This window comes from Felis catus, chromosome A1, assembly GCF_018350175.1.
Source record: "Felis catus isolate Fca126 chromosome A1, F.catus_Fca126_mat1.0, whole genome shotgun sequence".
NCBI classification, from domain to species: Eukaryota; Metazoa; Chordata; class Mammalia; order Carnivora; family Felidae; genus Felis; species Felis catus.
This window is the reverse complement of record NC_058368.1, coordinates 95,155,243-95,176,816: the sequence shown is the minus strand read 5'-3', so window position 1 is coordinate 95,176,816 and position 21,574 is coordinate 95,155,243. Positions and strand designations below refer to the sequence as shown.

Sequence of the window (21,574 nt, the reverse complement as noted above, 5' to 3'; positions counted from 1 at the left end):
AAGAGAACTTACATGGTGTGATTTTAGGGACATTGTGGCATTTCTTTTGTCCCAAAGTAGCTTTCCCAACACAATACCAGGGCGTGACCACCCTTCCTTCTCTGGCTTACAAGTGCCACCTTTAGACTCAGTCATTATTAGTCCAGAATAGTGCAGTCAATAGCTAAAACACACACTCATTCTGATGTGTTGATAGGAGCTCATAGCAAAGTTGGGTTGGGATTGGCAAAGAGGTGAGGGAGACAAGAGACAGGGTGTTAAAGTCAAAGGGCATTGGACTGCAGTGTTTGGCCGGCTCAGTCCAGAGAGCACACGACTCTTAATCTCAGGGTTGTTAAGTCTGATGCCCACATCAGGTGTAGAGATTACTTAAAAATAAAATCTAATAAAAAAGGGGGGCACTGGACTTTGGAAGAGTTCTATAATCTCCTTTCCTCACCTGAAAAACTGAAGAGGTGGATTGTGATCACTGTGTTTCCTCCATGCAGTGAAGTACAATAAAGAGCCATCTTATTGGAAGTCAGACAGCTAGACTCAAATTCTAGCTTTCTCACTCAGAAGCCTGAGAACACCACCTAACTTCCCTGTCCGCCCTGACCAATGAGCAACATGAAGGCTCCCAGACCATGAAAGACAATGCCCGGAGTGTGTCCTCAGAAACAGAAGTTAAAGGATTTCAGAGGCACTGAAAGATAAACATGGCTGCCTCCATCATTAAGCCTTGCTCTGTAGTCCACATATGGCCAAGACAAACATAGTCTCCCCGGTCTTTAAAACATCGTAGCGTTACAAAGAGGACATGTGACATGGAAAGGGGCTAAGACGCTCTTACCTTGTCATCCATTTATTAACTGTGACTATGATGAAAACCTAGAGGGAAACATGTCCTTACAGTAGACCCTGGGGCCCAGGACTATAACTTTAAGTCAAAGGAGACTCAGAGGCGGTACTGTAAAACCCAGCCAGGCCAATCCTCTGGAGTCCTTTTAAGGAACACAGGCATCAGAACCATGTGTCCGCGGCCCTATGGCACAAGTCAAAACAAGTCAGCTCAACAAGACTTTCATTTAGAGCTAATTCACCCTCTCCTGTAAATAAGGTCTAAGGTAGTCATGAACTGGCTAATGTAGCTTATTCATATTCTTCCAAAATTTTTCATGGACTAGATCACTTTCAGAGTAGCTACAGTCAAATGGTACCCAACAAACGTCCCCTCTCATGCTCTTCCCCACCCTCCCTTCCTGCCTCCCTCCGTGCCTTCAAGAATTGGCATGGAAACCATCTACCATTATGTGTAGAATCAAGAAACTAAGGCGGTGTTAACAAAAAGAAGCGAGACACCACAAACTGCATCCTGTATGATTGCCATTTATATGAAGTTCAAAACTCAGCAAAACTAATGTAGGAGGTGAGAGGTCAAGGTCATAGCTCAGTTAGTGGTGGCTGCTATTATAAGCACCTGCTAGGGAGTTTCTACAGTGCTGGTAATGTTCTCCCTCTTCATCTGGGTGATAGTCACATTATAATATACTTTTTGATAGGTTCATTCTACTTCATGTAAAAAACAAACTGGGAAGTGTTTTTGAGGGAAACAGCCTCCTTCATATTATCAGTGAGCCCACAGTTCAATCACACTACAGTGAATATGGTGTCTGTTCTGTTCCAAAATTAAGTATATGGCCTACAGAAAAAAAAAAGTCACAAAAATTAGTAAAAAATCTATCATACTATCACGTACTTGAAAATCAGCATGGGGGCACCTGGGTAGGTCAGATGGCTGAGCGTCCGACTTCGGCTCAGGTCATGATCTCATGGGTCGTGACTTGGAGCCCCACATCGGGCTCGCTGCTGTCAGTACAGAACTCGCTTTGGGTCCTCTGTCCCCCTTTCTCTGCCCCTCCCCTGCTTATGCTCTCTCTCTCAAAAAATCAATAAAACATTTAAATAAAATAATGTAAAGCAAAAAATAAAAAAAATCAACTTGGAGGTCTGTAATATTCTAGTATCAAATTATTCATGTCTCAAGTAGAAAATCTCCAATGTTCACATTTATTTTTAAATTTTGTTTTTTTGTTTTAGAGACAGCATGAGTGGGGAAAAGGGGCAGAGGGAGAGAGAGACTTAAGCAGGCTCCACACCCAGGGTGGAGGCTGACATGTGGCTCAATCCCACAACTCTGATCATGACCTGAGCCAAAATCAAGAGCGGGACATTCAACCAACTGAGCCACCCACATGCCCCACAAATGTTCACATTAAGGTGGCAGCTACTGCCTACTAAAATACTGACTATATGCAATGCAGGCATTCAATCAGCGTTTGAAAGTTTTGGCAAAGCCAAAGCACGGCCTGAGAACAAAGGAGAAATTGAATTCTAATAGATGTTCTGAGATGTGTTGCTGAGAAAATCCCATACTATAATACTTCAACAAAAACTGTGGTATGGAGGGGTACCTGGATGACTCAGTAGGTTAAGTGTCCCACTCTTGACTTCGGCTCAGGTCATGATCTCATGGTTCCTGGGGTTGGAGCCCCATGACAGCATGGAGCCTCCCTGGGATTCTGCCTCCCTCTCTCTCTCTCTCTCTCTCTCTCTGCCCCTCCCCTGCTTTCTCTCTCTTTTTCTCTCTCTCTCACAAAAATAAATAAAATGAAGATTTTAAAAAATTGTGATATGGAAACTCTCCTCCCTGCCCAGATTCTGAACCAGTGAGTATGGAGAGATGCCTCTGGTGGAAGAGAAGACAGCTTCTCCAGGAGAAAGAAGGAAGGAAGGAGAAACTCACCAAACAGGTAATTTCACAGCATCTTCTATTCCCCCGGGGAAGGAATGAGCCAAGGCCAAGATGGCAGCACTGATGCTCTTCTAGTCTCATGGAAGGAAGCATAGTGGGGTCCAAACTCCCTCACTTACAGATACCAAGATCTGATTAGTAAGTTAAAAGGTGGCTTTTAATGAGGTGGCTGTTGCTAAAAGGACATTCCACAGATCCAGTCTTCCACAGAGGTGGGTGCCGGCCCCAGTGCTGCTTTTTCCTATCTTTCCCTGAATGTTTTAAGGGGACCATCCTGGGGGGCACCTGGGTGTCTCAGTTGGTGAAGCGTCCGACTCTTGATTTCAGCCTCAGGTCAGGATCTCAGGGTTCTTGGGTTTGAGCCCTGCGCCAGGCTCTGCACTAACAGTGTGGAGCCTGCTTGGGATTCTCTCTCTCCTTCTCTCTGCCCCTCCCCCGCTCCCTCTCTTGTGCTCACTCTCTCAAAACAAATAAAATTTAAAAAAAAGAAAAGGGGAACCATCCTGGAGTGCATGAGGGGTGCCCTTGTGGAATCCGGAGAGACGAACTCTGTGCTGGGCAGAGCTGGGTGACAGGTTTATGACAGCAGGAACTCGGGGGCCAGAACAAAGGAGAGGCAGTGTGATAAGGAGCCAGACCTGCCTGGGCTCAGGGACCTGCCTGCTCAAGTACCTGGAGCTCCACCAGCCCAGGTAGGGAGCATAAACTCTGTGTGTCTCAGGCTCGTCACCAGCAAAACAGGATAAACACAACCATCTCATGGGTTTATCATCAAGTTTAAATGACCGTATGTACATAAAGCACTTAAAACACCTGGCACACAGAAAATGTTATACAATTTTGGCTGTTATTCATATCATTACACTAAATAATAATGTAATATAAAAGGCAGGACACATTTGGAAGGCTGGAAATATACATGCTTTGGTTGTTTTGATTTGCTTTTCTAACCGATCAAGGGAGAAAGTTAATAGGGATGCCCAGATGTATTAGTTGAACCATGTAAAACAGGTGATTTGGGGCCAATTGTGTTGTTGTTGTTGTTGTTGTTGTTTGCCTATGCAACAGCACTTTCATGTGATTTGAACTATTATCAAGAGGGGGGATATGAATGTGGGGTTTTTCCTGTTTTTTGAACTGTCTGGGCCCCTCTTGAACCTAAGGCCAAGAAGTGCTTATGGATTTGCAGTCCCAGGGCTCAGCCATTAGGCATCCTCTACCCTCAGATGCCGCTGGCAAAGGTGTGCAGCCGGCCACAGCCACACTGGGAGACCCTTTCTTCTCGCCTGAACTTTTAGGTGGGCAGGGAGGAGGAGAGGGCCCAAAGGCATCCATGGTTTTACCCCAACTATTTCACGGGGCTCTTCAAGTCTGTACACTCTTCAGACTGAAAAAAAAAGTGGCGTGACCTCCTTCTACTGCAAGTCCCAACCCGAGGCTGAGGATGCCAGCCTGGTCTTCCTACAGTATACGGACCCAGCCTGTTTCACAGTGCAGTTATTTTTTCACTTGATCCATGAAGGTATAAAATAATGACGAAATCTTCCTCACCTATCCTCAATAACTGACCCCTTTCCCTAAAATAAATACTCTTAAAGGTTTTTTTTTTTTAGGTATTTAGCCTAAAGAAGTTATGTTTTTACCTGTATTTTTTTTTAAGTTTACTTATTTATTTTGAGAGCGAGACACAGAGAGAGAGAGAGAGAGAGCTAGGAGGGGAGGGGCAGAGAGAGAGGGAGAGAGAGAATCCCAAGCAGGCTCTGTGCTGTCAGCACAAAACCCAACGCTAGGCTCGAACTCACAAACTGTGAAATCATGACCTGAGCTGAGATCAAGAATCAGATGCTTACCCGGCTGAGCCACCCAGGTGCCCCAATGTTTCTTTTTTAAAAAAATCTACCCAAATGATGGGATCTTCCATGCATGCTGCTTTTTCTTCCTTCCTTCCTTCTTTTCTTTCTTTCTTTCTTTCTTTCTTTCTTTCTTTCTTTCTTTCTTTCTTTCTTCTTTCCTTTTCTTCCTTCCTTCCTTCCTTCCTTCCTTCCTTCCTTCCTTCCTTCCTTCTCTTTCTCTGTCTCTCTCTCTCTGTCTCTTTCTTTCTTTCCTTAACAACCTACTTAGAAATCTATTCACTATGTACATACAGGAGATCATCCCGGAGTCCACGAGGAGCCCCCAAGGAGTCCTAAAGGTCTGTTGGGGCAATGGTCAGTCATGTGGTAACACTACTAACAGTCCTATCATAAAGTAGCTAGAAGGCTCAGAGGCTAGAGAAGTCTACCTGTGGAAAATTCTACTGCATAGATGTTGCCCCCAATTTTTTAAAAGTTTTTTTTCCCCATGACCGTCCATGTTCCTCCCAGTTTTTTGCTATTTAAAATGTTGATATGCTATTATCTTTGGCTCAGAGTTGCACTATTTTTCAGACAACCTGCTCCCCTGCAGGACACTTCAGTTATTAGGAAATGTGTCCTTGATTTGATACAATATCCAACACTTTTTGAATTCAAAGTATTGGTCATCAATTATAACTTTAGAGTCAGAGAGACAAAGAAGCATGTGGAATAATGCACTCTCAAGTTTATAAGTCAATGCCAGTTAAGTATTGCACATGTATCCCTGGCAGGCTTGACACATTTAACAAATAAAAATACAGGACACCCCGATGAATTTAAATCTCAGATAAGTAATGAATAACGTTTTTGGCATGAGTTTGTCCCATGCAATATCTGGGGCATAATTATACTTAATAAATATTAATTGTTTATCTTAAATGCAAATATAACTGATGTCCTGTATTTACCCGGTAAGTATGTACCCTTGGGTTTCTTCTTTCAGCTACAAAGGTCCAGTTCCTGTGACCATTTTCCATACAATTTTATTCCCAGATCCTCTAGCATTGGGACATCTATTTGTTAAAATTTTTAAGAACTGGGATATATTTTAAAATTGGGACATCTAAATTAAAAAAAAATTGTTTATTTTTTCAAGTTTATTTATTTATTTTGAGAGCAAGAGAGAGAAAGCATGAGCAGGGGAGGGGCAGAGAGAGGAAGAGAGAAAGAATCCCAAGCAGGCTCCATACCATCACCACAGAGACTGAGGTGGGGCTTGAACCCAAGAACCATGAGATCATGACCTGAGCCAAAACCAAGAGTCAGACACTTAACCTACCGAGCCACCCAGGTGCCCCACAGCGTGCCCTTTCCTTAATGCAAACCCTAGACTTTCATAATGTCACCCATCCTTGAAGTTACTTTCCTCCATATATATTTTTTGTAACTTTGTCAAATTGTTGGATTATCTTTGAGGCTTTTATAGGAGCCAAAGCAAGCAGGTTTCCATAAAACGGACACTCTTACCGCTGCTCAATTATTCATTCACCGGATCGTGTGAGCTGGGGCGTGGGCAATGGATCCATTTGTTTTGACACTTCGACTACCAGTTTGGATGGGCCGCGCTGGTTGTTGATGACAGTAAACAGAAACGGTTCAGAGTAGGTAGATTGGGCTCCCAATTTTAAGCCACGAGGCCAGGGGATTAAGAGAGGGAAGAATGGGGAGCAAAGGGGAAGGCAGAAGTCATAAAGGAAAGTGGAAAGAAAAGGCACGGGAGAGGACTCATTACTCTTATCCCTGCTCCTGAGTCCCTAACCCAGGTCATTTCTTCCTTTCTTTTTTGTTTTCTAATGTTTTATGTTTTGAGAGATCGTGCACATGAGCTAGCACAGGGGAGAGGCAGAGAGAGAGAGAGAGAGAGAGAGAGAGAGAGAGAGAGAGAGAGACAGCAGATCCGAGGCGGGCTCTGCGTTGTCAGTGCAGAGCCCAACGTGGGGACTCAAACTCACTGTGATATCACAACCTAAGCCAATGTCCGATGCTTAACCAACTGAGCCACCCAGGTGCCCCTAACCCAGGTCATCTCTATCAGGGAATCATTTTCCTAAATAGCCCTGATAAAATAGAATTCTAGTAACTGCAACTTCTTCTCCACTCAACAATGCCTCCTGAAGATAATTCCACGTCCGCACTCACAGACCCACCTCACTGTTTTCACTACTGCATACAGCGTCACTGTATAAATAGATGACAATTTATGTAGACCGCCATCAAGGTGTTTAGCTTTATTGCCATTATTAACAATGCCACGAGACATATCCTGGTTCAGTCATTCTCCTGTGCATTCAATGGGTTTTCGTAAGTGTAACTTCTGAAAAGTAGAATTTCCAGGCCAAAGAAAATGAACTTTAATTTAAATAGATACTGCCAATTTGGAAAAGGTCTGCAAGGTAATGGTCTGTCTTCTGGGGAGGGGACTGGTGTGACAGTCAAAAGGAATTTTAGCCTTATCTGGAATGTTTGAATTATTTTTTCAAGAACGAGAATGAATTCACTTATTAATTCTGTAATGAGAAATAATTTTTAGAAAAGAGATTTTAGACACAGAATACATCAATGGCTTAAATAACCTTGAGAATGAAAGAGATCCAATCAACCTGCCTGGACTCTAAGGGCCCAGGTGATAACAGAGGTGATAACAGCTGTCCTACTGAAAGGAGCTCAGGCTTGCTAGATGCTTCTCCCCCGCCCCACATCACACACCATATAAACAACACACACCATGCCCGCATCATACATGCCCCCCACATCACATACCACATACATCACACACACACACACACACACACACACACACTACACGTATACCACAGACCAACCCCCATGCCTCCACACACACCACACATCACACATCCTACCCACACGAACATACACCACACATACACCTCACAAACATACCACACAAACACACTGTCTGAAAGGCATCCTTGCATGAGCCAAACCTGGTACAAGTTGTGCTCGACGGAGTTAGGGTTTCTGAAGGAGAAACCAGTGAGTAGCTTCCCCTGAGGAATGAAACGGGATTAAATCCCGTGAATTTAAACACAGAATTAACATAGAGGCCAAAATATCTTTATCAAGCTGATTCTGTAGGTTTAAGGATATGGTTTCCATCTGAGAGTGGGTGCTCGTACTAACACGGAATTTAGAACCGTAGAACGGGCCAGACACCCCTACCAGTCAGGCCTCCCCTGGGTCCCTGCTCCCATCAGTGAGGGTCCCAGCAGGATTCAGAAGACACTCCCAAATTAGGATAATTCAGGGAGAGTGCGTCAAAAGTATGGCGGGCGAAAGTGCTCTGAGGTGAAGTTGGTGCCGTCGGGAAAAAGCTCTTGAGACAGAGATCAGCAGGCAGGAAGTCCACTGGGAAGCATTCACAAGCCCCACACGTGCGAGGGAGTAACAGAGACGGAAGAAGCAGAGGGAGGGGTTGAAAGGCCGGGACGTGGCAATTGAAGTCCTCAATTGATCCAAGGACTGGGATGAGCCTTCCCAGATGTCCTGCTCGCTGCAAGCGAGATGGGCCATTACGCTGACCCCATGCTGGACGGGGGCTGCCTCTGGGGAGCGGGCTGTGACCTGGGGGGAGAGTGACCTTGGCTCTCTTTAGCGGAAGGCAGCTCCCGGAGAGGGCCTCGGCTGAGAGGCCTGGGTCACCGAGTACGAATGTTCTCTGAAGCTGCGGCGATGGTCTCCTCTGTCCAAGAGGGGGATCTGGCAGCTCAGCCCTGGGCCACGTGGATCCACGTTCTTCAAAGGGAAGATCTGGGAATAGCTCCTCCTGGATTCTGGCTGGCCTGTTTTTCTGGGTAAATTTCCTCTTAAGGAAGGCTAGTAACATGAAATACGGCTGTCGTCGGGGCAGCTGGTCTCAAGGTCACCAATACACATCATCTCTCCACTCTGCGATTGCTTTAGATGTGTCTCGCTCTCAGCTAGCACCGTTGTGGGTCTAAGGGGTTGACCTGGTGGGCTCACCCTGACCTTCATCAATGACATGCTCTGAGCCCGTGGTCACCATGCCCTTCTCAGGCTGTGGCCACTGCCTTTGTCTATTTATTGTTAAAAATGAGTTAAGGGTGGGGCGCCTGGGCGGGCTCAGTGAGTTAAGCAAAGGACTCTTGACTTCAGCTTGGGTCATGATCTCATGGTTCGTGGGATCAAGCCCCTCGTGGGCTCTGTCACTGTCTCTTAAAATAAATACACTTTTAAAAGAATGGGTAAGGGAGTTCCAAGAGACACCCCAGGATGTGACAGTAGCCCTACCTCCTCCTGATCATCCCAGTCTATTACCCCTGCTTGGATGGAGATTATTTCCCTTGCTTCGAAGACTCTGGCACAAAGGTCAGTCAGCAGATAGGGCTTAAAGCTTAATGTGACACCTGCTGAGTTTCCTGATGGAAATGTTCTCCTTCTGGAAAGTGAGGTATCTAAACCCAGAAAGCCGTGAAGTGCAGTAACAAGAAGCAACACTGCCCTAAGTGGGTCACTGGGAATGATACCAGCAAAGCCACACCTCCTTGGTGTGTGGCTCACACTTGCTACCTACTGGTGACACAGCCCCATATCATGGTGTTTGATGTAGGGTGCATTCAGTGTCCTGAGGATGGGGCCCATCCTCATAGCATATCATCTCTAAGCTGAATCCTCAGTGGCTGTTAGGAAGCTGTTTCATTGAAGCCAGCAACTTCTGAATGACACAGTAGGTGACCAGGCCAGTGGATCCCACGGTCATGCGCCCACTGCCACACCTCTATGTCTACAATTGAGTCTCTCAGTCCAATGGCGTGGGATCCTGTGTCAGTCAATTGAGCGCTCTACAAGCCCTTTGAGAGTCATGCTGGTGGATGCCTCCAGGCAGAAAAAGCAATCCTATGTCCGGTGTCCATGTTAATTCAGTCAACATGACTTGCTGCTCCTTCAAGATGGCAGCGGTTGAATGTAATCACTTACCGACAAGTCTCCACAGAGAATGATGCCAAGTTAGCAGCTCATTATTGGTCTCTATCCCTAGAATGTTGGGCAGATCACCCGTGGTGAGAGGAAACCCATGCTGTTAGAAACCCATGCATAGCTTTCATCCCTGCCACCATGGCACAAAGCCCCTTTTGCCAGTATTGGAGTGTCCAAGGATTGACATCACTGGCCAAGGCATTTTCTCAACTTGGTTGTTTAGTGTCTCCTCCATGGTGAATGGATGCTCTCTGTTGAGCATTCACGTTTAATTGCGAGTTTGCAACATATCATGCTCCCTCCCATAGATGCTTCCATATCCTTCTTCCCCAGACTTCTTTGTCACGTCTCCTCCAATCTTTCTCCCTCTGGATCACCCTCATCAAGCAGACCAGCCCTTGATTACTGACCATGAGCCCATATTTATTGTTCCTTTGGCTACTTGTCTCTCAACACAGAGTGGCTAATCAGATACATCTCCCAAATCCCTGTTGAGAGGATTTCTCTTCACTCTTTCTTTCAAGCAGCCCCTGTACGGAGCTACAGGACAGCAGCCGACTGTCAGCTTACAACAAACACTAAGAGCCAACTCATCTGAAAACTCTCTTTGGCCTTTTACCTCTTTCCTCAGTTGGTCACAGGGGACCTTGTTGGGGGAGGTCATGGAGAGGACATGGCTGCTGGTTGAGCCATGAGCTGGACCCAGGCAACTGAAGGATCCTCACCCCCACCCCCTGTCCATGGAGTGTACGTTCTGCCCATTTATTCTGCCCATTTGTTTTATTGTATAAAATAATAAAATAGGGAGCCTGGGTGGCTCAGTCGGTTGAGCGTCCAACTCTTGGCTCAGGTCGTGATCTCATAGTTCACGAGCTCTGTGTGGAGCCTGCTTGGGATTCTCTCCCTCTCTTGTTCAAAATCAATAAATAAACTAAAAAGGAAAGGAAAGGAAAGGAAAGGAAAGGAAAGGAAAGGAAAGGAAAGGAAAGGAAAGGAAAGGAAAGGAAAGAAAGGAAAGACAAGACAAGGCTGTAAAATAGAAGCCATTTAGTTAATTTTTTGAAAGAGAGGAGTGGAATTCATTCTATTATCTTACAAACACGGCGCTCCCTTCCACCCCATCCCAGGGACACTAACAACAAAATCACCTAATAACAATCAGCAGCCTCGCTGCATCAGAGGAAGTGAGATTCTCACCTATTTTGGCTGCCAGTCCTTAGGAGGAAAAGCCTAACAGGACAGGCTGAAATTCACTCGCAGGCAGGGGAGGGCTCTCGTCTGGGAATTACGTAATCCCCCCACAGGGCAAACAGCCAGAAGCCAAATCTGGCAACTCACCAGGGCTTGCTGATTTCTTCGCCTGTCTGTTTGGCCCTTTGGCACACTGCTTTTGTTTTGGTTTGGGATGTTGTGAGTGATGTTTTGAGCGGTGTGAGTATTCTCAGGTCTGCCCCTTCCCTTATTGGGGGAGAAGAAGAGAGCTTCCTTTGTTTGTGAAGCTCAGTAATGATCTAGTTCTTTCTACCGCAGAAGGTGTCAGAGAGTTCAGGGGTTCAAATTTTAATCTCGCACCACTGCGGGTCCTTCTGATGAATTTGTGCTTTAATTTTTCATGCAGGTCTCAGCACCAGACATCATATAAATAAATGAATGCATAAATAAAATTCATGAGGCCGGCCCAGGGATTTGAGGCTGGGAAGCCTTGCTGAGTTCCAGGGACGAGTTTTAACATCAGAGCTTCCTCATCTTATTATTCTTACCTATGCAAAACTCCATAATGAAGGAACAAAGTAGGTCAGCCCCAGCTGTACTGAAGGAGGACAAGGTGAAAGAATTATCAAAGAAATGCAAAAGCCTGGTGTGGCCATCAGGAGTGCACACTTCTGTAGTGTTTTCTGGTTTTTTTTCTTTCAGTGATAATCTGGCCAACCAAAAACATGCTAGTGGATTGACTTCTCCACTGTCATCAAAGCAGCAGTCATAAATCTGGATTCCTAACAAGGTTCGTGTGGAAAAGAGCAGTGGGTATTCACGACAACTAAAAGCACTGGGAACCTGTGTGATGTTGTTCTTGTGTCTTGGGGTTTTGTTTTCCTGTGTAAAATAATAAAACAACTTCAGTTTCCTCTGACCTCCCGAAAGCTGCTTTCTACGCTTCCTGAAAGCGAAATCCACGCTTGGCTGGATTCTACGGACTTTTCCTTGGGATTACCTGCATTCAAATAGCTCTACCAGTCTGCAAACTTTTTGTTCTGCAAAGATGTAAACAAAAACAAAAACAAAGGTTTTTGGCAATTTGCCATCCTAAAAAGGAGCTAAAGTCAAATCCCACTTTAAAGAAAAGTGGGATTCAGGGGCGCCTGGGTGGCTCAGTCAGCATCTGACTTTGGCTCAGGTCATGATCTCATGGTTCGTGACTGTGAGTCCTGCTTAGGGCTCTGACAGCTTTGAGCCCGGAGCCTACAGATTCTGTGTCTCCCTCTCTCTCTGCCCCTCCTCTGTTCACGCTCGCTCTCTTTCTTTCTCAAAAATAAACATTAGGGGCCCCTGGGTGGCGCAGTCGGTTGAGCGTCCAACTTCAGCCAGGTCACGATCTCGCGGTCCGTGAGTTCGAGCCCCGCGTCAGGCTCTGGGCTGATGGCTCGGAGCCTGGAGCCTGTTTCTGATTCTGTGTCTCCCTCTCTCTCTGCCCCTCCCCCGTTCATGCTCTGTCTCTCTCTGTCCCAAAAATAAATAAAAAACGTTGAAAAAAAAATAAATAAACATTAAAAAAAATTTTTTTAAGAAAAAGAAAAAGTGGGATTTGAAAGACAAACGTAATGAATGAAGACAGAAGAAATCATGGACTATGGGTTTTACTTTTCAGAGGGTTTCCTCCAAGAGAGGTCCCAGGTTAGAAAACTTTGCTGAATATTGGGGCGCCTGGGTGTCTTGGTTGGTTAAGCGTCTGACTCTTGATTTCAGCTCAGGTCATGATCTCATGGCTTGTGGGTTCAAGCCCTGCGTCGGGTTCCGCACTGAACGGTGTGGATCCTGCTTGGGATTCTCTCTCTCCCTCCCTCTCTGCCCTTGCCCTGGGCACATGTGCACCCGCACGCACGTGCATCCACGCGCGTGCGCGCGTGCGCGCGCACACACACACACACACTGCCTCCCTCTAAAAAAGAAAGAAAACATTTATCACACAGATATAGTCTTAGCAGAAGGACGCACAAGGTCCAAACCAGCCCTTCCTGAAGGCAGGAAGCACTGTTTTCTCTGGTTCTGAAGAGACGCAGGTAAAACCAGGAGCCTTGCACCTGAAACGCACCTGACCAATAAGTGTAAATTCCCTCCTCACTTACCTCCTTTCCTACCTCCATTTGGAGGGCCACCTGATGAGGAAACCAGCCTCCACACTCATGCCCGGGAAACCTGAACCCCACAAACCCCTTCTGCCAAGCGCCTGGGAAATCATGTCCTCCTGTTTGGTACGTACCTGACAGGCAGGGTGACCTGAGAGTTTTATCCCCCAAAGAGAAGACACCTGCTTTCTTCCTTTTCCCTCCACCTCCCCATCCCCAACCTGCTCCCTGGAAGCATCTCTGTCATCTGACATAATACCATGTCCTTATAATACTAGCGTCCTTATCGTTAACACCCCTGCAAGATCCTTTTCTCCTCTTGATGTCAATTTAGAAAGAAAAAGATCCTCAAAGGGGAAAGGTGAGAAGTGGGATGGGTGATGTGAGAGCAGCAGAATATCCCCTCTCACCAGGCTGCTGTCCTCAGGCCATACACACACACACACACACACACACACACACCGTGAGCCCCCTCCTGTGCCTCAAGCTGCAGAGGTAAGATGCACATCCTTTGAGGTCATGAGCCGGCTTCTGCCCAGCCAACCTCTCATCCCCCACGAGAAGCAGCTTCCTATGTCTAAAGGTATGGGCAGTGCCCCACGCAGGGCCCTAGAAACAGGGTATAATGGAACGGTCCTGGGCCAAGTCAGATGGGCAGCCTTATCCCAGCTCCCCACGGATGCGCAATCTTGAGCAAATTATTTAACCTCTTTGAGCCTTTATTTTCTCCTCCAGTACATGTCATAGTAACACCTAGGTCACAGAGCAGATAAGAGGCTCAAGAAGATAATGTATAAAAAGCTTCTAGTCTGGCATGCAACAGAATCCCAATAAATATCAGCCCTTTCTCTCTCTCACACACATACTCACACGTAAGGGATGGAAAAGTCAGGAGAGGAGCACACGCAGATGTGTACAGAAGTCACTCAAGTTTCACAGGCCATGGCGTTGTCCGCTGTAAAGTCAGTAGGCTGGGCGCCACGATTTTGATGACCCCATGGAAAACCGAGGTGATCCATGACTGAGGGAGAGAAAAGAAATAAGCAGCAAAGGAATGGCAGACCTCAGAGCTGGATGGCAGGTTGGATCACAGTCTATAGAATCCCCAGAAGACTAAGAAGGCTGCCCTAGAGGGGATCACAAGGGTTCTTTCCGGTTCCCTTTAAGACCCCAATCCCAGAGGCAATCCCAGAATTCAACCTGAATACAGCCAACTCAATAAACGTGTGTAGTTAACAAGTTCAACGGCACACCTAAAAATGTTGCGTTGAGATTGGAAATGCTGCTTCCTCCTTGGCTCCTGTCGCACTTTCTGTTGAGCAAGAGGACAAGAGGTGGACAGATGGAAGGGAAGCATGGAGGAGAGGTTCAAGCAGATCCCTGTCCTACAGACACCCTTCTCCAGCCTTGCACCTCAACCCAGATTCTTTGAAGAGTCCAAATTACTGGGACCTTGAAAACACATCCAAGTGTAGATTGCAAATATGCCAGGGAGTTTCACTTTTGACACACAGATTCTGGAGGTAATACACACTTATCAAATGATAGGAGGACTCTAGCCTCCCCTTCCATCTTGGAAATGGGTCATTTCATTTCCTTTTTACCTTGAGAATTTACCCTTTATTTCATATCTGATACAGGTGAAACGAGACAACTGTCAGGTCAGAGATTTCATTATGATGCAGAGAAGGGAGTGAAAAAAAAAAACCAGGCATCATTCAGAATGGGCACCCACCCCACTCTCGGCTGCCGAGAGGCCCAGCTTAGGAAGGTGGACACAGATCTCCCTCCATCCACTTCCAAAATGTTTAGGAGCTCAGGTCCAGGGTTTCTGTCACTTTCTTCCTCGGTGTATTAATATAGGACATGAAAACTCAGAATATGTCTGTAGCTACCCTCAGCATGGCCAACCCATCTGTTCTAAGTGGTGAATGATTAGAGAACGTGAAAGAAGAAAACAAGCAAGATGTCTTTTAGGGTAAGTGTCTCTCCTTTAAGTTGAGCTGGAGATCGGAAGCTGGAAGTTGAGCTGGGTGGGAGTCAAAAACTGGGTGGTCCTGGAGAACTGCCAGCAACCTACCCATTCAGTGCCTAGTAGATATTCTAAACAGCAAAATGTTTTACATTTTTGAAAAGGGTGTTGGCTTTGGATTCAAAATCGGTTTCAATTCAACAACATTCTTTCCCTGCCTTGTATTGTCTATGGGACATGGAAGGTTGCCTACCCATAAGTGAGTTGAGGGTTGCCTTTGGTGCCTTTTGTTGGAGATTCACAAATGGTGGGGGATTTTGTTTCCCTAACTCTAGGCATTATAGGTGCTTTGTGATGTGGCATGGTAGAGTCAGGGCAGCTACGTTGTACTCATTTAACCTTAAGATCGAAAGCTCTGTGCATTCCCTAATGAACACCTGACTCTCTCCAGCCAGTATCACATACAATGAGGCCAAACACTTTTTGCTGGCAGGTTCAAAAGAAAAAAAAGGAAAGTGGGATTAAGTCCAGAATGTGTTTTCTTCACTAGGAGACTTCTCAGCTCTGCTTTCTCTCATTATAAAACTGCAAGAAAGTGGCAAACACAGAGAAAATAAGGATTTCTGGTACAGTAGGTATTATGGAGGTTTTACCCTGCTAGCTAGAAGAATAATATATTTTTTTTACAATTTCTTCAAATTCAGGCCCTGAGTAGGCTCACTCATACAAAACCGGACCCCACATTCCAATCTGTACCACGTCCTATCAGCGGATTCCAGGTGTCACACTCAAATGGTGTGACCTTGTGGGGAGTCCAGTGGTATGGAGGCTGGGAGGTCCGGGTCTCAGGAGCCAGATGAGCCTGTTTGATTTAGTGGCGGTACCGATCTGATCCTTTAAATTGTTTCCTAGCAGAATGTAACCAGCTCTTTTGAAAGTCAGTCTGACTGTAATTTGCTACTAATTGTGGTGTAAAATGAGCTACTCTGGGTCCAGCTGATAGCAAAACATAAATTCAAGTGGCTGCTCTCAGCATGTCCTTGGATTAAGGTGAGCTTTAATATTCTCTCTACCTGGGCTTCTGGAAATCGGATCATTTCCATGCCCACTGCACATATCACACTACTCATCAAGTTAAGGTAACCTCCCAAATGATGAGAAAGATAAGAATGGCTTGGACGGTGCTGGAATTTCATCAAAGAACAGTGTCTTAGTAACTCACCGTGTAGCTTGCTTCCATTACAAATGCCTTTGGGGTGCCTGGGTGGCTCAGTCGGTTAAGCATCCAGTTCTTGGTTTTGGCTCAGGTCATGATCTCACAGGTCATGAGTTCAAGCCCCACATCAGGCTCTGTGTTGACAGTGTGGAGTCTGCTTGGGGTTTGCAGTCTCAGTCTCTCTCTCTCTCTCTCTCTCTCTCTCTCTCTCTCTCTCTCAAAATAAATAAAACTTAAAAAAAATATGTGTTTAAAATGTGTTTTGCTGGCTGCCCAACTTCTGACTTTTTTACTGCTCCTATGACTACTTACTCCTTAGGGCTATATTCGCCAAGCGTGGTCCATGGAGCACAACGGGCCCTTGCAAAAATGCAGATCCCCAAGACCTGATTGAATCCTACCGAATCAGAACTTGGGTGTGGGGTAGGAAATGGGTCCCAGACATCAGCACTTAAAGTAAGACCCCAAAGGTTTCGATGCACACCCAAGTTTGAAAGTCACTGCCTTAGGGAGAGATAAGGCTCGTTCAACAATGGGAAATTTTTAAGCCCAAGAACTGAGTGCTGACTGTGGTGGAATCAAAACCAAGAGGAGAGTGTGGGCTGGAGGTACCAGTAGGAGTTCCCGTATCTCCCTTCAACCTCCATTACGGTCCAAATTACTGTCACCCCCCTTCCCCCATAGGGCTGGTCAAAGGGTGGTATTAAGATAACAAACCACAGGTCTGGGCTCTCCATGGTTTGGCCTTGATGCCCTCTCTCTTTCTCAAGTCCACGCCAGGCTGGCCAGGTTAGTGGCCTCTCTTCGCACATCGGCCGTGCTCATGTGGTCACGTGCCCAGGCCAGACTCCATGCCCTTGCCCATGCTGCCTCTTCCCCCCACCCCGCCATATACAAAGCCTCACCTCTGCCCCTTGATGCATCTCAATCCTACACATCTTTCCTAAGTTCTAACTCCGAATGAACCTTTCCTGTCCACCTCAGAACACCATCTTCTCTGTTATTTGAAATTTTATTACCCTGAGAAGCAGTCTCAGGTTTGGGTGTTTTGGTTAGCTTTTAGTATGCCATGTAGGACCCATCTTGCCAGCTAGATTTGGAAGTTCTCTAGGCAAGGACACTATTGTGTTACTTATTTATTTTGAGAGAGAGAGAGAGAGCGCACACAGGGGAGGGGCACAGAGAGAGGGAAAGAGAGAGAACCCCAAGAAGGCTCCGCGCTGTCAATGAGGAGCCCGGTGCAGGAGTCAAACCCACAAACGGTGAGATTATGACCTGAGTGCAGATCAAGAGTTGAACGCTTACGCGACTGAGCAACCCAGGTACCCTGACACTATTGTAATTTAAAAAAAAAATTTTTTTTTAATGTTTATTTACTTTTGAGAGAGAGAGAGAGAGAGAGAGACAGAGCTCGAGAGAGGAAGGGCCAGAAAGAGAGGGAGACACAGAATCTGAAGCAGGCTCCAGGCTCCGAGCTATCAGCACAGAGCCCGATGCAGGGCTTGAACTCACAAACTGTGAGATCCTGACCTGAGCTAAAGTCAGAGGCTTAACCGACTGAGCCACCCAGGCGCCCCACTATTGTACTTTTTACCATTTCCCTTAATTTTTAGCACTGAGTGCAAAGTAAGTAAACAGTGCAAATCTATTCTCATTAAACTGTCGGTTGACGGAAAATACTTGCCTGCCCGGAGGACTATGTGATGATGTCCAACTCCCCTATCCCATCTGGCCACTGTCAGCACTCACTGAGTCAGTGGTATTGTAGAGGACACTGAGAAGTTGCATAAGAAACATGCACAGAGAGGACAGCCCTCAACCAGTCATTAAGTACCAACTGTATGCCAGGCACTGGGTTAGGTGCTGAGAATACAGTGATTAGGAAAACATTCTCCTTATGGAGCTCCCGCCCTCCCAGAGGAGACAGATTATTCAGGTGATCATAAAGACCAATATAAGATTGCAACACGATACATATTAGAAGGGAAGGATATGTGTGGGCACCGAAAGCAAGATACGAGAGGACCTTATCTTCGTGCAGGATCAGAAGGAAGGAAACAGTGTTGGACACAGAACTCTGAGCCTCCAGGCTGAGACTGTGCAAACCTCTCCCTATATCCACCTCTCCCCCCAGGGGCCCCCCAACAACTGGAGAACTGCTTGAGTCTGTGGCTGAATCACAACTGCCAGGTAATTAATAGGTTTTACCCCCGATGTGGCCAAATCCCTGGAATTCTCCTTGGACTTTCTGGCAATAAAATGGGTATGACAGGACAGCTCTGCTAAGGTCACACTGGAGATGAAAGAATGACCGTAATGCATTTGAACTCCTGGAAAGGTAGAGCAGTCATGGCCCCAAATCAGGAGAGTCAGCCTCAAGTATTTTTGCTAACCAACCCCAGGAAAACATGAAGGAATGAGGGACAAGGATGTGTGTGTGTGTGTGTGTGTGTGTGTGTGTGTGTGTGCACGCGTGCGCACATAATAAATTAAACTCAGTTACACAGCTCAGCTGTTCTCTTGTGACTTTCTGTGGATTCCAACAAAGGGACATTTTAGGGGGTTCCAAAAGAATCTTCTGAGGAAAATTTGGCTGCCTATCAAATGACAGAGGGTATTGTTTACTCCTGAATAGCTTCGTCAGCAACGGGCAAATTTAACAGGATAGTTACCCTGAAAACTCAGTACGTGGGAAAAGCAGTAACATATGGAGATAGATACATGTTTTTATTATTTTTCTGTTCTTGTAAAGCTCACATAAAATGTGTTACTTGTCCTTCCCTCCTGAGAGGGTGTGGAAAGGTAGGCAAGGGGTGAAGGGAGCCACCAGAGACATTGGCTGGCCACTTACTATAGCCCTGTTCATTCAGACGGGTTGTACTGTGCAATCTCACACATTGAAGACATTTCTCTCCAACTTTAAAACAGGAGGCTCAAAACAGCACTGTCATAAGACCCAGAAGATCCACACAGATAAGGCAGCAGATTGTACTTCACACACGTACACACACACACACACACACACACACACACACACACACACACATTTTCAGTGACTCCATCTATGGGGCACTTTTGTATTAAAATCTGATCTGCTTCTCTTAGCCGATTTTATAGTTAATGTAATATAAAAGCAAAAGAGACCTGATTTTACAAATACATGTTTTCCTGGCCTATCTGTATGTCTTGCTCCTCTAAGAATTCAAATACTACACATTCAGAAGACAACGTAATGAGAAGAAAGCATATTTCCGTTTTTCTTTCTAGGCCCCAAGCACCACTCTGCCTTGAGTTATAGTTTAATGCATCTACTATTTGCGTACGGGCATTGTTTCCATTCCCAGATGAGGAACCCAAGGCACAGAGAGGTTTAGTAACTTGCTCTAGGTCACAGAGCCAACTTAGTGGTTAAAGGCATGAGTCGAATCCAGGCATATGGATGCTAGTGTCCATGGTTTGCCCACCTCTGCTATATCCTCTCTCTGACGCCATGTTAGAGAGATGGCTGGTGGTAACTGTAATTTTCTTGGAGGAGACTGGAAAAATTTAGTGTTTCCCTAGGCTTTCCATAGGCTAATTTTTAAAACTCTTGTTTAGCTAGATGGTTAATGCTAAGGTAGTCACCAGTTAACTTATAGCAAACTAAACGTCATAAATAAATCGCAAATGGCTAATTTGTACAGCCTGAGTCAAGATTCGCAATGAAAGCAAGGGGGAGAAAATGTTTGAGCGAAGTATCTTCAGAGAAAAAAAAGCAGTAAGTTAAAATTGACTCCCTGAGGTAAAAAGACTCTACTCTTTGCAATTTACCCAAGTGCTCGGAGGTGACTTATAATTCCCAGCCTACGCTCAGATCTGAGTTTAAAAGTGCTTCTTTTAGCAGCTCTTGCAAGGATAAATTATGACTTCAAAGCGGAAACGTCTCCATTCACAAATGGGTCGCTGACAAGAGCTTGAGGGTGCAAAGAAAGTCTAACAAGCAGAAGAAATATGGCAACAAGAAAAATGAATTTTTACCCTAGATTCCACCTCCTCTCGGCGCTTTCACGCCGTATTATGGAGAGCCTCATTCTCCCTCTTGTCACACGGGGAGGAGCACGAGAAGGGGAGCAGGTTCAATGAAGCCCCGTGGGTCGGGTCCACGCAGAAAGAAGCTGCCTGCATAAGAGGCATCGTCTACTTCTCCGAAGGATCGTGCGGCTCTCACGGCGTGGGGGTTGACCAGGACGGGAGGGCCAAGTTTGGGGGGGGGGATCTCTGGGCCTGAGGTGATGTGGAAATGCCCTCCAGACGTATCCCATGAAATCTCTCGGTGACCAGAGATTCCAGGTCGTTGAGGATCCGTGTAGACCTGCACCCACATCTTGAATCTCTGTATCAAGGTGGGGTTTCCTGTCTCAACAGAACGGGCAGTGCTGACATTGTTCCACTGCATATACAGAGGTGGCTTTGCAAATGCCAGTGTTGACAGCGTAGGGATGAAAGGAGATAGCGTTCTAGAAAGCATGAAAACCTTCCATGCACCCAGAGGTAGGAGCCTAGAATGTCGGGTAAGAGCAGAGGGGCCACCAGGAACACCCAAGAAAGCAGTGGATGCGTGTGAAGGGTGGGGGCCTATGTCGCTACACAGACAGAGATGACAAGAGGGCACCCCCCGCCCCCATCAGAACTTGGAACCAAAGCCAGTTTGGAAGGAGTCGGTGATGCCACTGGGAAGCAATCCTTAGCACGAGTCAGCTCAGAACCTCCAGCCAACGGGCAGTGGAATTTACTGGAAGAAGCCCTGCTCCACTCGGGTCTCTGGCTCTTGCCTCAGTTTCCAGCCTGGCACCGCACTTCTTCCCGAGGATTAGAGCATGGCTGGGACTCCGGCCACTCGGCTGAGCCCCCGATGTCTTATGTGGGTCCTACCATCTTCCTCCTTCACCCCTCCCGGAGGCATGAACACGTTCCCCTCCCTCAAGCCACAAGAAAGAAAACTTGGTGAAACAGAGCTCCGTTTCATGACTAAGAAGTTCAGAGAGAACCTGCGAATATTCCCAAGAAATTGTGCCTTGCCTGTTGGCGCCCCTCGGCAAAAACGCTAACAGACTGCAGGCCAGGCTTTGTGCCAAGCGCTTTGGTTAACCGCCACGGCCTCGCTGGAGAAGGAGGAGTTTTTGTCCCCATTTTGTAGATGAGGCCACAAGGCCCAAAGGGGTCATGACTTACCCAGATCAGATCTGGAGTCGGCCCTTGTGTGGTACATTCCACTCCTTCCAAGAACGTGGCGGATATATCACATCCCCTCGCCGTGTGGCGCGTCCCCTCTCTCTTCTCTAGCAGAGGTGCCAGCTTCGAGAATGGTGTCACTGGGTGAAAATGGAATCCGATTCAATACAGTCATTAGAAAACAGG

The 21,574-nt window shown here is 46.4% G+C and overlaps 1 long non-coding RNA gene across 6 annotated transcripts in view; it reads right to left on the bottom strand.

Moving 5' to 3' along the window:
• LOC111560530 overlaps nt 1-21,574 on the bottom strand; it is a 75,408-nt gene that overhangs the window by 7,080 nt on the left and 46,754 nt on the right. For 5 of the 6 annotated variants that reach the window (XR_006598009.1, XR_006598015.1, XR_006598017.1 and 2 more), the window contains exons 4-5: nt 21,389-21,528; nt 13,860-14,010 (exon numbers count right to left, since the gene is read on the bottom strand). This is a non-coding gene — a long non-coding RNA (uncharacterized LOC111560530). The remainder of the gene's footprint in view (nt 1-13,859; nt 14,011-21,388; nt 21,529-21,574) is intronic. The other variant, XR_006598018.1, reaches the window with a different exon arrangement.